Source organism: Nothobranchius furzeri, chromosome 1, assembly GCF_043380555.1.
Source record: "Nothobranchius furzeri strain GRZ-AD chromosome 1, NfurGRZ-RIMD1, whole genome shotgun sequence".
Classification (NCBI taxonomy): Eukaryota; Metazoa; Chordata; class Actinopteri; order Cyprinodontiformes; family Nothobranchiidae; genus Nothobranchius; species Nothobranchius furzeri.
Window position 1 is genome coordinate 69,376,187 of NC_091741.1, and position 12,233 is coordinate 69,388,419.

General features: G+C 39.4%; 1 protein-coding gene across 2 annotated transcripts in view; it reads left to right on the plus strand.

Moving 5' to 3' along the window:
• Positions 1-12,233, plus strand: part of slc36a1 (solute carrier family 36 member 1) — a 78,652-nt gene that overhangs the window by 39,973 nt on the left and 26,446 nt on the right. The gene's annotated exons all lie outside the window — the stretch shown is intronic.

Below are 12,233 nucleotides of genomic sequence, written 5' to 3' on the forward strand. Positions count from 1 at the left end.
AGGTTCTTCTGCTCCTCTTAGTTGTATTTTTTTATTGGGCTCTGTTGAACAGAATTGGAACAGAGGCAATGTGCACACGAGTTGGCACCTTAAACTAACTAAACAGCGTCGTCAGTGAGTTACACCAGGACCACTTTTAAAATCTGACCCATGTTCCTTTTTGTTTTAAATAAAACACTTGTGTATAGTTAAAGTGAAATAATTTATGTGTGGGAACTAGAATGAAAAAGAACAGATGTGCAATTGGAGGGTTTGGGGGCTGAATTGGCTGTACAGCTTAACCAGAACATGTGAAGAAAGATCCTTCTCCTCCCTCAGTAACAATATGTTCAGCTGATTGCCTGATTCAGCCAACTGAAGCAGCCCCTTCAGAGCTATTGAGCGACTTCAGCAAGCCCTTTGTGGCTAATTACTTCCAGGTGATCTCACAGGTCCATAGTACCTGGAAGACTCCTGCTTGTGTTTCCACCTTGGCAGTGGGGATCAGGCAGATTAATTAGAGGATACATGAAAAGCCACAGACGTATTAGAGAATGGATGATTAAAAGGACACTCAACACTCCAGATTGCTATCAGTTAAGATATTTTTAATGTTCCCTTTTGCAACATTTCTCCTCTTGATCTTTCTTTTATTAATATTTTTGCTTGGTTTGCAGTTTTAATTCTGTCTTTATAATTCAGGAGGCCAGCAATAATACACAACCATTAACTTAAAAAGTATGTGTTAAATAGAATCTAATCAAACACTTTTCATTATTAGACAACATCTTAAGAACATGCAAACTTTTCATTATTATATTCACAAACACGATGCATTTGTTAAACCGTTTTGGTTTTTCTGGGTTTAATCACTCGATTGCCCGCAACCATTTCTTTTGTATTTCACAGTCCTTTATGGAGGAAATTTCAAGAAAACCTTTTATCAAGCCCCGTTCAGGCCGTCCAATTGAAGAGTGAGGTTAGATGTTAGGACCAGTAGATGGACAGCTGCCCTCATACCAACAGAGCCTGAATAGAAACCAGAAATGCATTTTGAAATGGCCTTCTGAATACAACGCCATCATTTTGCATTTATGCTGGTATTTGTTGATGTGATACTGCTATAGGACATCATTTCTTTCTTGTTTTCTGGAAATGAGTTCATCTGTGTGTTGAGTGAAAGACTAAATGATAGCTGTGATTCTGTGTTTTTGTGTCAGTTTATTTAATGTCATCATGTGCATCTTCAGTTTTATGACAGTGTGTGTCTGTGCGTCTTCATGCTAGCATGTTTGTGCCGTGAGTATGTGCGGAGGCACTTTTACAAGTATTTGTGGAATAACAATTGATTGGCTGTGCATTTGAAGAAGTTCCAGAAACAACACGTTTGCATCTAGCATTTGTGTGTGTGTTTACTCCCCAGTCTCTCTTTGATGGAATAGGTGCCAAGTCAATGGAAATTAAGCTCTGAAGCCTAACAGCCACATGTCGTCTTAACTCAGACTCACAAACACATGTGGAGAATGATCTTTTCTCATCCGTGTCTCTTTTTCAGGCAGCAGCACAGGGTTCCCTGTAATAGGCCTGTAATAGCTGCAACAGTCCTCCTATTGGTATTGATTTCCATCCATCCAGGACTGCTGATTCTTTAACTCTGTTGTTGTCTCGTGCTTCTGCTGTCTGATTTCCAAAGGTTCATTGTAGATGCTCAGAGTTGCTTTGAAGTTAAGAGGGGAAAACGTGCATTGTATAGGTGTTTAAAAACGGTCAGGACTTCAGGTTTAGTGAAATAATCCAAAGTAAGATATGTAATTACTTAAACTACTATGTTTATCTGTATCCAGCAGGCATGTTACTGTTAATTTATTTGAGGTTTCTTAAAAAGCAAAGGAATCATTTTTCGTTTTTGAAGAACCTTTTAGGATTATGATCTCCTGGATGACTGAGAATCTTACAGGTCACTGTTGATAGTAAGCTGTTTTCATGATTGTGCTGAACTATCACATTCATGGGAGGTTTACTAACTGAATATTGATTTCAACAAATTCCCTCAGAGACTGGAGAAACTACAACATGGATTGTATAAATATTAATATTTCATGAACTGCTGTTTGCCTTTGTTGGTACAGGCTTTGCATAATAAAAAATGTGAATAGCATCAATATATAAACTCAACTAGATTCTCAACAAAGCATGTTACCATATTTGATTTCTTACAATTGCGTGCAGTCCAGTTTGCTTAGAACTGGAGAGACATTTAGCTACACAATTGGTATCCGATGTGCGTTAGAAATGAAAATATTTCACATGTCACAGGAGTTATCTGGAAGAAATTAATGAATAACAATCTGCTTGTTCAATGTAAAAATGGTAGGTTTATTCACTCTCTGGTGATATATTGGGCACACATTTGTTAGAGATTTTTTACAAAGACCAGAACATGTGGTTGGGACAGTGTACCCAACTTTCCAAAGGAAAGATATCAAAAGATGATGTTTTAATCTCGATATGTTAGGTTTTCTGTTCTAACTAAATCTAGCTGCAAGCCCAATGAATGCAGTCCATTTCGAGGTGGCTGTGGCTCAAGAAGGAAGGGTGGTTCACCGATTAGAACATGAGCAATTTGATCCCAAGTCCCGGCAGACTGCATGTCGAAATGCCCTTGGGCAAGATTCTGAACCCTGAAAGGTTCCCCCTCGAGTGCCGTTGAATTGGCAGCCCATTGATCTGTAGGTATGAGTTGAATGCGGAGAAATATTTTCTCCCCATGTGATCAGTAAAGTATCCTTTTAATAAAAAAAACATAGGAGCTAAATCCCAAATATTACTGTAATTTGTCATAATCAGCCACAGACCCTAGAAAATCAGGACCTAATGTCAATGTGTTGTTTAAACATCAAAGTACTCTTTACAGCTAAACATTTAAGTAAAAAATATATTTTAACATACAACATTGATGTAAGAATTATGCAAATAATACCAGCTCAGTGGCCTAGTGGTAGAGTGTCCGCCCTGAGACTGGGAGATCAGGGTTCAATTCCTGGTCGGGTCATACCAAAGACTTAGAAAAAATGGGACCCAATGCCTCCCTTCTTGACACTCAGCATTAAGGGTTTGGATTGGGGGGGTTAAACCACCAAATGGTCCCAGAGCGCAGCTGTGTCTGCAGCTCACTGCTCCCCCAGGGGATGGGTCAAATGTGGAGAACAAATTTCGCACACACATCAGTGTGTGTGACAACTGATGGGACTTTAAATAAAAAAGTCAACACCTGGAAAAAAAAAAACTGATATAACTGGTAACATTTCTGATTTTTTTCACTAACTTTTACTGGAATCATCCACAGACTGTTTCGTGTTTTGTCTTTGAAGGAGCAGTATGTAGTTTCTTGTTGCTAGAGGGCAGTACATACATACATCTTAGGGTAGTTTTACATCATATCACCGTGACTGTCTCTAGTTTAAAAAGACATTATGGTAAATGTTGTTACCTGTGGAGCAGAAAGCATGCAACCTTGGCTGAACTCCTCAGACTTTGATGGTCCTTCAGTTCCATCAAGAGAATACAATGCTGATGCTAGTTTTCTGGCACTGAACTTTCCAGACCTGTTCTGGGTCCAATGCCTGCCAATGATGTCATCATACCACAGCATACTACCACTCGGTCAAAATTGATTGCATCTTTTTCAATTCTGTTCTTTCACACAAAACATGGCATCTAATATGGCGTCCCCCAAAGACGCTAGGCCCACACCCGATGTACGTTAGACCTGATTTTTATGGTTATATGTTACGAAGCCGTCAATATTTTTCAACAGCTGGACATCATGTCGGCACAACAAGCACACAGATGAACCAATCAGAGCAAGTTTAAGGCAGCTTGTTTAGCTGGGGTGCTCAGTAGAGCTGAGGAAAATAATTTAATAATCAATGTATTAAGATGCGGACATAAACGTTTATGAATCTTTGAAGAAGCACACCATACTGATTACAGCCGCCAGCATTAGCCACTAGCATGCTCCGTCTTTAAGCGGTCATTACATGTATTCTCACACGTCTGCTTGATCAGGAAACCTCTGGGTCAATGTTCTGCTCTAAACTTTGCATTTGGCTTTGTGGCTTTTATTATATGGAGACGTTCGTGTGTGTTTTTGTGAGCCTTTTCACTGTGGCTGCCACCCGGAGCTTTGTTTTTTAGGGATATGCGGATTAATACTAAAGTATCGATACTCCAATTCTAGCTATTCATCTTTCGGAATCGATGCTCTCATTAAAGTATAAATATCTGAGTAATTTAAAGTTATTCATTTTTGGGACGTTTTTCAAAAATTATGTTTTTTCGAGCGGAACTACATCTGCCAACCGTTTTGTGTGATACGCCACAATATAAATACCTTGAACTGCCACTGGGGGTCGCACACTACACTCCCTTCTGTTTGTGCTGCAGCTGGAAGCTCATAGTTTACAGTTAACCAAGTCTGTTAACTGTAGGAAGAATATGAGCTATTGCAGTAACACCACAAACTTCATTAAAAACCTATATGTAAATCATGAGAGATTATGAAAACATCAAGATGAAATGGTCAGAGGAAGAGAGGAGGGAGCTGTTGACATGAAACGGAGATCTCTCTTGTCTTTTGGTGCTACAGGCATGTGTTATCCAGGTACAAAAGGTGAGAGTATGGAGCTGTTTAAGACCGTTTAGTACAGTTGCTGACTTCCGGAAAGTTATTTATGTTGGTCTGCTACATGCTTTGGTTTTGTGCTGTTATTCAATCAGCTGTCCTGTGTTTTTACAACTAAGGTGTCACATTTATTCAAATTTAAATTCCATGGAATTCAAAAAGTAAAAATGAAAAGATGGTAAGGAGACGAGATTATTTACATGATAATACTCAGTAGTAATGTGTTGTGTATGTTTAACAAGTTCATTTTGTAGCTTAAAACATACATGAAACCATCTAAAGTTAACATGTAAGTCCTGAAAGTTTCTAGAATAAACAAAGTTACTTTACCTGAAAACGGTTGTGAACAAACGCTGCTGATGGACGTGAAGCTGCTGTAGCTCCTTAATATTCCTACTCGATTTTCGCTAGCTTTAGCATTATTCCTTTGCGTGTAGCTGCCGCCGTGGCTGTGACAGGACCTACGGGCCACCGTAGAGGTGAAGGCTAGACTGTCCGAATTCAGAGCCGCTGGGTTCCGGTCTTAGCGGTCTGGCAAGGACTCGGCCTTGCTAGACCGGCGAGGACCCGTACTCGTAAGCATCCTGCCTGTGGATTCGGACACACCCGCTGACTGCTCTTTCACATAACCACGTTCGGCAGAACAACTTCTGGTTTAAAAGGCCAACGGATCCATCATCCAATCAGTGATGCCTGTTGTTGCAGCATTGGTACCTACCTTTTCCGGTTTGTGTTTTGTTTTTGTGGTTTTCAATTTGGTTTTGCGTTTAGTGATTTGTTGCAAGGCTTTTCAATTTGTTGTTGCGCTTTTCAATTAGTTGTGCGTTTAGTGATTTGTTTTTGCGCTTAGTGATTTTTTTGTTGCATTTAGTGAATTTGTTTTTGCGCTTTTCAATTTGTTGTGCATTTTGTGATTTGTTTTTGCATTAAGTGATTTGTTGATGCGTGTTTCAATTTGTTGTTGCGTTACGTGATTTGTTTTTGTGGTTTGCACTTCAGGGCCACCATAATTTGGGCATCTTACTGTAAAAAATATACCATTAATGTAAAAAATAAACTCTAAATAAATTTTGTTCACATCTAGATTCGAACCCGGATCTTCCACGCGGGAGTCCATCGTCTTTCTAGATGAGCTAAAGAGCCAGTAACGTCTTTCGTATCTGTAGCTCTTATATCCTTGATGACAGCTGGAACAACGTTCAAAGAACGGTTCGGAGCGAAAATGGCAATTTTGTTGCTAATTTGCAGGAAATATCTAGAAGAAAGTAGCTAAGCGTCCTCAGAAATGTAGCTAGGTTCATCACTAGGCGTGAGGAACAGCGACAAAGTCGCTGAGTTGGCACTGCCTCTCTCGCTGCTGCTAAAACTACTGATAGCAAATGCTACGGGCTATGCCTGAGCGTGAACGCGCATGAAGCAGCCTGCTCGACCCGAGCAGCTCTCTTTTTCTTTGATTTTACAGAAAAACAGGTAATCACAGTAAAAATGCCAGGGCTCGTTCTACAGGACCAGGGCATTGCAGGAGAATGTATGAAGAAGCAATTTATTATTTCTATACATGTTTTGGCCGTCAAACTTCCATAATGCCCCTTTAAAGTTGCATTGTTTTATTCTCACCTAGTCAACACATTTTGACTGATGGTTAACTGAATATTTCGCAATGTACGTACAAACAAGTTTATTTAATTTTATACTTTATATAAATATAAACTTCCAGGCAGAAACAAACTCAAAGTTGTACAAAGTTATAATCTAAATATATTACTTTACATTTTAAATGTTCAAACAAAAATATTTTTGAGCAAAGTATTGGATCGATATCGCCAATACTGAATCTTTACTTGGTATCAGATCGGAAAGGGAATCAGTGGTATAGCACATCACTATTGTTTATGCCAAACCCCTCCCAGGGGAAACAACTACGGAGAACAGTGAGGGACAAATAGCGGGAGTGTAATTCTGCCTAGAGGATGCATGAGATGAGGATGCATCATGAATTTAGCTTAACATGATAGTTTTTTCTCTGGACAAGAAATAATTACTGGTAATATTTTGGATGATGGGATATGAGCCACCTCTAGATAAAATTTGAAAAATTATCCAATAATTATAAACATAATTAAACAAAAGTGTCTATGGAGGATAGATAGATAGATAGATAGATAGATAGATAGATAGATAGATAGATAGATAGATAGATAGATGGATAGATACATGGATAGATGGATAGATAGATAGATAGATAGATAGATGAAGATGTAGATAGATAGATAGATAGATAGATGATAAATAGATTTTTTTTTAGAATTCTGAAATCTTTTATCTGACTTTCTGTGAAGAGGTATGCTTTTAAATTTATGTATTTTACTGGTAAATAACCTCCAAAGAATCTGAATTGTCCAAATGGAAAAAAAATCATAAGATTGTGATTTAGCAAAAACAAATTTGTGATATGATTATTTTTTCCATAACGCCCACCCTGACTTACATCTGTGACAAGCGTTTGATAAGTAGAGAAAAGTTTTCTCTTATTTCAGCTTATAAGTCTATTACCCTAAATGAAGTTATCACATTAATATTTGCAGGCGTAAGGAGGATTACATGGCTTCTGTGCCCATATGATAGTTAAGCTGTGGATTCTTTTTTTTTTTTTTTGCGTGCTTGACGAGAAGTGTTTCTCCTACGCGGTGGTTCAGAATGCCTGTGCTCGGCTTCTGACCAAGTCCTCCAAACACACCCACATCACCCCGCTTCTCCTCCAGCTTCACTGGCTGCCAGTCAACTTCAGGGTTCATATCAAGATCCTGGTTCTGGTCTATAGGGCCTTACATGGACAAGCACCATCTTACATTGGTGATCTTCTTAGTCCCTACACCCCCAGCAGGTCCCTGAGGTCCAGTGATCAAAGCCTACTGGTTGTGCAGCACCAGGCTAAAGACCAAAGGTGACAGATCACTTGTTCAAGCTGGTTTTGTATGACCTTCTTCACCACTCTCTCTTTATTCTGCTCTCCCCACCTATTCCACCTTCCTCAGGATCCACTGATTTCCCTCTTTCCTATTCACTCTCTCTCTTTCTTAACATTTTTTATCACAATTGTCTATTTTTGCTCATTTTAAATATATTTTTAAACATTTTCTTAATGCTTTTTTATATTTTTACATTTTTTGTTTTTGTGAAGCGCCTCGTGATTTTATCTTGAGAGGCGCTATAGAAATGATATTTTCTTCTACGCTGACCTTCTTGGGTGCTGGATGTGAAGTTGTGCTGCAGGTCTCTTTTGAACGGGTAAAGAAGCAAGGGCAGACTGTTCTGAGTGCCGCTACACAAGGACACTGTCTGACTCTTAAATCGTACTTTTAAATCTTCCTCTAAATGTAACAAAGAGATGGAAATCACAACGGATGAAACACTCTCCTTGACAAATACTACTCAGAAGAATAATAAAACAGGAAAGGGAGAAAAGTTCACCCCAAAATATGGTTTCATCTGACAACTTTGCATGCAGTAAGAAAACAGACGCCTCAAGTAATTAAAAGTCTCAGATATGAATGTGTCCATCTGAATGATAAGGAGGAATTATGTCATTTAGCCTTGATAGCACAGAAAATGTTAAACAATAAACACATTTGTACTTATTTACAAAATGTTGGATCAGTCAACCAGCTAATAATTTTTGGCAGCGTGTGCGATTCGAAAACATTTTTTGAATGTCATAGAAAGTGCAGGTTCCACTGATGATTGGATTCTTTTATTTATTTTTTTCTCCAAGATATTCCATGACTTCACCTAAGATCTCATTCAACTGCCAAAGCTGTAAAACAAACCTTGATGTCACTAGCTGCCACAACAACAAAGCTTTTTCTTCCGCTGCCATTTGTTTCAGTTTGAGCTCAAACAGTCAGATAAGGGGCGACGGAGAGGAATGCCTTGAGCAAACGTTATCCTCTCTGCTGAGCTCTGCTTTGACTTGCGCACCCCTTCAAAAGGTCAGTTCACTTCAGTGCTTGGAGATATTTTTTGAAGTGAGCACTCTATTCTAATTTACAACTGATAGGCAGAAAGGCGGAGGAGCTTACCGTTGGTGTTTTGAATCAAAGAGCCTCTGAGTGGCAGTGGTGGGAGCGCTGTACAAGGTTCGTTTTGTGTGGTTCTACACTCTTGTGCTCCAGGGTTTGACATAGTTTACCCAAAGGCCCATTTCTTTGATTGCCATTTGAGGTTTTACTCCAAAAGGCACACCACACATAGTTTTGCATGAGGTGATTCTTGACCGGTAGTGACAGATAGCAGATGACTTTAAAAAAAAAACTTCACAAGGGGACGCTTTGATGTCAGCCTTTGGAGTTTTGATTGATAGTACACACCTGTCCTTTACTTTTTTTTCCACTTAGTGGCATTGATCAGGTTTTGAGTACTTGAATGTTTTCTTCAAGATTATGAAAGCATTCCAAACTGCTACATATCACTTGTTTCTTCAAAATGTGACTAATTTGCTTGAAGATGGTTGCTTCCTGGCATGCTTTTTGGTTAATGCCTTTGGGATGAATTTTTGTCCAACAGCCATTCTCCTTCTCGTCTCAGTCTTACAACTCCTCCTCTGCCAGATTTGCTAATCTTTTTTATTTAGTGTTTTGTACTTTTTTCACCATTTTGCCAAGTTTCACACTGTTTACTTATCTGATGAGTGCTGGAAGCAGATCAAAACTTTGCTTGAATAAGACCAACACGCGTTATCGTGCTTAAATCTTTTGTTCCATCTTAGTTCAAGTAATCCAAGTAAAGCCGACTGTATTTTATTCTGTACAGCTCACATCACCATGCTGTAGTTCTTTTTTTAACGCAGCCTGAGGAAGTTTGCAGCCGCAAACAAAACGTAGCGGGAAAACAGGTAAACAAAACTGCTCTGTGTTTTAAAAAAGAACTACAGCATGGAATTAGAGGTACAACACAGCAAGAACACACCTCAGAAGCTCACATCACCTCTGGACGATAAATCCAACATGCTTCTTTTATATGAAACAGATCGTTTCATTTATTATGGTTGTTGTATGTTTTAGAGAGCGAACATCTACCGAAGACAAATTCCTTGTAAATGCAATTTTACTTGGCCAATAAATCTGAAATCTGAATCTGATCTGAATCTGAAAATCTGTTTGTCCTTTAATTTGACATTTTTGAGTGGTTCTAACTTTGTTGAGCCATTTTCTACCACCACAGCATCTCTCGTGACCATTGAGCTGAGGGGAACTGTGATGCATTAGAAGCGAAACCCTATCTGGGGGTTTGCTATTAAAATTTATCGTGTGATGGATAACTCTCTCTACATACCAGGTGTGTTAAATATTCTGCCCACCCACACCACGAAGAGCCTTTGCACCACTGTAGAGTAGCCTTGTTATGAGAACAAAGATGCACATCATACATTAATAAGATTAAAGTTCAGTTTTTTTTAACATTACACCAAGTAATGCTGTTTAGATGAAGTCAAATCAGTCTGATATAATATGATGGACATGTGTAGCAATGTCTTTACGTTGCACTATATGTATTCTGTACAATGGTAAAAAGGAACTTAATAAGGAGCTGAAAAGCATCAACTGAATAAATAAAACACAACCCAAAGGGATGAGTCTCAGTTGGGGTTGTAGCAGCTTTATGGATTCAGTGGTAAAGCTAATGTATGCTTCGAACGTCTTTTGGCTTTTACATCTCCAAGTCCTAGGGAATACACACTGTAGCAAAGCACAATTTACATCAGAATCCCCCTTTCCTTCGTCATCTTTGGTTTGAAGATACCAATTGCACCAATTTCACCACCATTATCTAATTTTTCTACAAAAACTATTGTCAGACTTTTGTTCAGTTGCAGTAGTGACACAAAAATGATTCCCGTAATAACACCTTCTAAGGGGGATCCAACATAATCTAAGTAAAATTGTGTTTCCTATAATATCTGTAACACAAAAGCTTTACTTGCCCATTCATCTTCATTAACAGAGGAACTGAGTCCGTGTTGTGTTCCTGTCTCATGGCAGCATTGGTCACTTTCCGTCCACTTTCAAAGTACCTTCGTTGTCGGAGTGACTTTGCCACAGGCTTGAGCTGAACAGCCCACGTGTGTGTTGTTAAGCTGTTGATGGGAACAAGGGAGGACACAAGGATGTGGCATGAGCCTTCTCTTCCTTTCTGTCTTTTTTGTGCCTCATCCTGGAGCAGTGTGTCACGAAGGTGATGTGCTGCAGCTTGTTGGAATGTAGTGCTGTCATTTTATTGTTTTGAGAAAAGTGATGTGTGCATTCACCTTTACGTCTTATGGAGTAGCATCACCCCTGTGTTCTGGCCTTTGCTTTCAGTCCCTGTCTCAGCTGTTCTGACTGCCCTAGCATCTGCTAGAGACTAAATCAGATTAAATTTGTGTTGATGTGATGCTGCCTGCTAGCGGGAAAAAAAACTTTGTTGGGGCTGATGTGCTAGAAGATTTTCCTTTCCAGTTCTGTTAAAACGTTCAAATGTACATTATTTTTGTTTGTTTTTTTGTGGCATTTATACAACAAATAACAGTAGAACTGTTTTGGTTTGGCCTGTTCGATTCGGTCCACTTGCGTACCGCTTTAGTTTATTTTTTAAATAATGATTTTTTTAAATCTGCGTGATTTAAGAGCAGCAGATAGAAGTTCCTAGACGAGTTTACGCATGGACGCTGTATTAAGTCACGCATGGTGGCTGCACGCGCCCGATCTCCGTTTAAAAAATGTGATCTGCAAATTCTGATCAACGCCTTTCAGAGCGGATCAAACCAGCTGGCCGCCACTGCTACTGTGGAGCCTGTAGAGATGCTGAATGGAGCGTTGCTTCGCCCCTCCCTCCATTCTCTCACATTGTGCTGGCACACAGCAGGAAAGATGTAAACAATCACGTCTGCTGAACTTTCCCAGTGACAATTAATGTAAAGTTTTCATTCTACAACGAAAAAGACGACGTGGAGGACGCTCGTTTTTTAACACAAGTTTTAAAAAAGAAACTCTGGGCGGTGTGAGGTGACTTTTTAAGGTTCTCTCAAGCCCCCACCATGCGGGACAGAAATTGAGGCCAATGCAGAAGTGAAATAAATTGCAGTTCCACCCTCATCCGCTGGGGGCTGGAGTCAGAAGCGAGCAAATCCTCATTGACTCCCATGTTAAAAATACCAATTTCACAGCAGAAATAAACATGTTTACAGCCTGGTACCAAAACATGTTTTTGGTTTAAATGATCTAGTTTACACTCATGACAACTCTGAGGGGGGTGAGTTTTTTTCTCATTCTTCTGTTTAAGTGTATTAAAAGCCTAAACATATGTATAATTAATGAGCATCCGACCCACGTGACCACAGAGCTAGCTCCGTGGAAAGGCCTCAGTAGAGCCTCGGTCTGGCTTGGAAACTGTTCTGCCATTTTCAGTCTCTCAACTTAGACCATTAGTTGTAGCGTTTGTGCGTTCTTTTTGGATATCATGCGAGATCAGCAGCCTGTGATGACACCGGGTTCTGCTCACTATAGGAGACACTTTAAATATTAAATAAATAAAT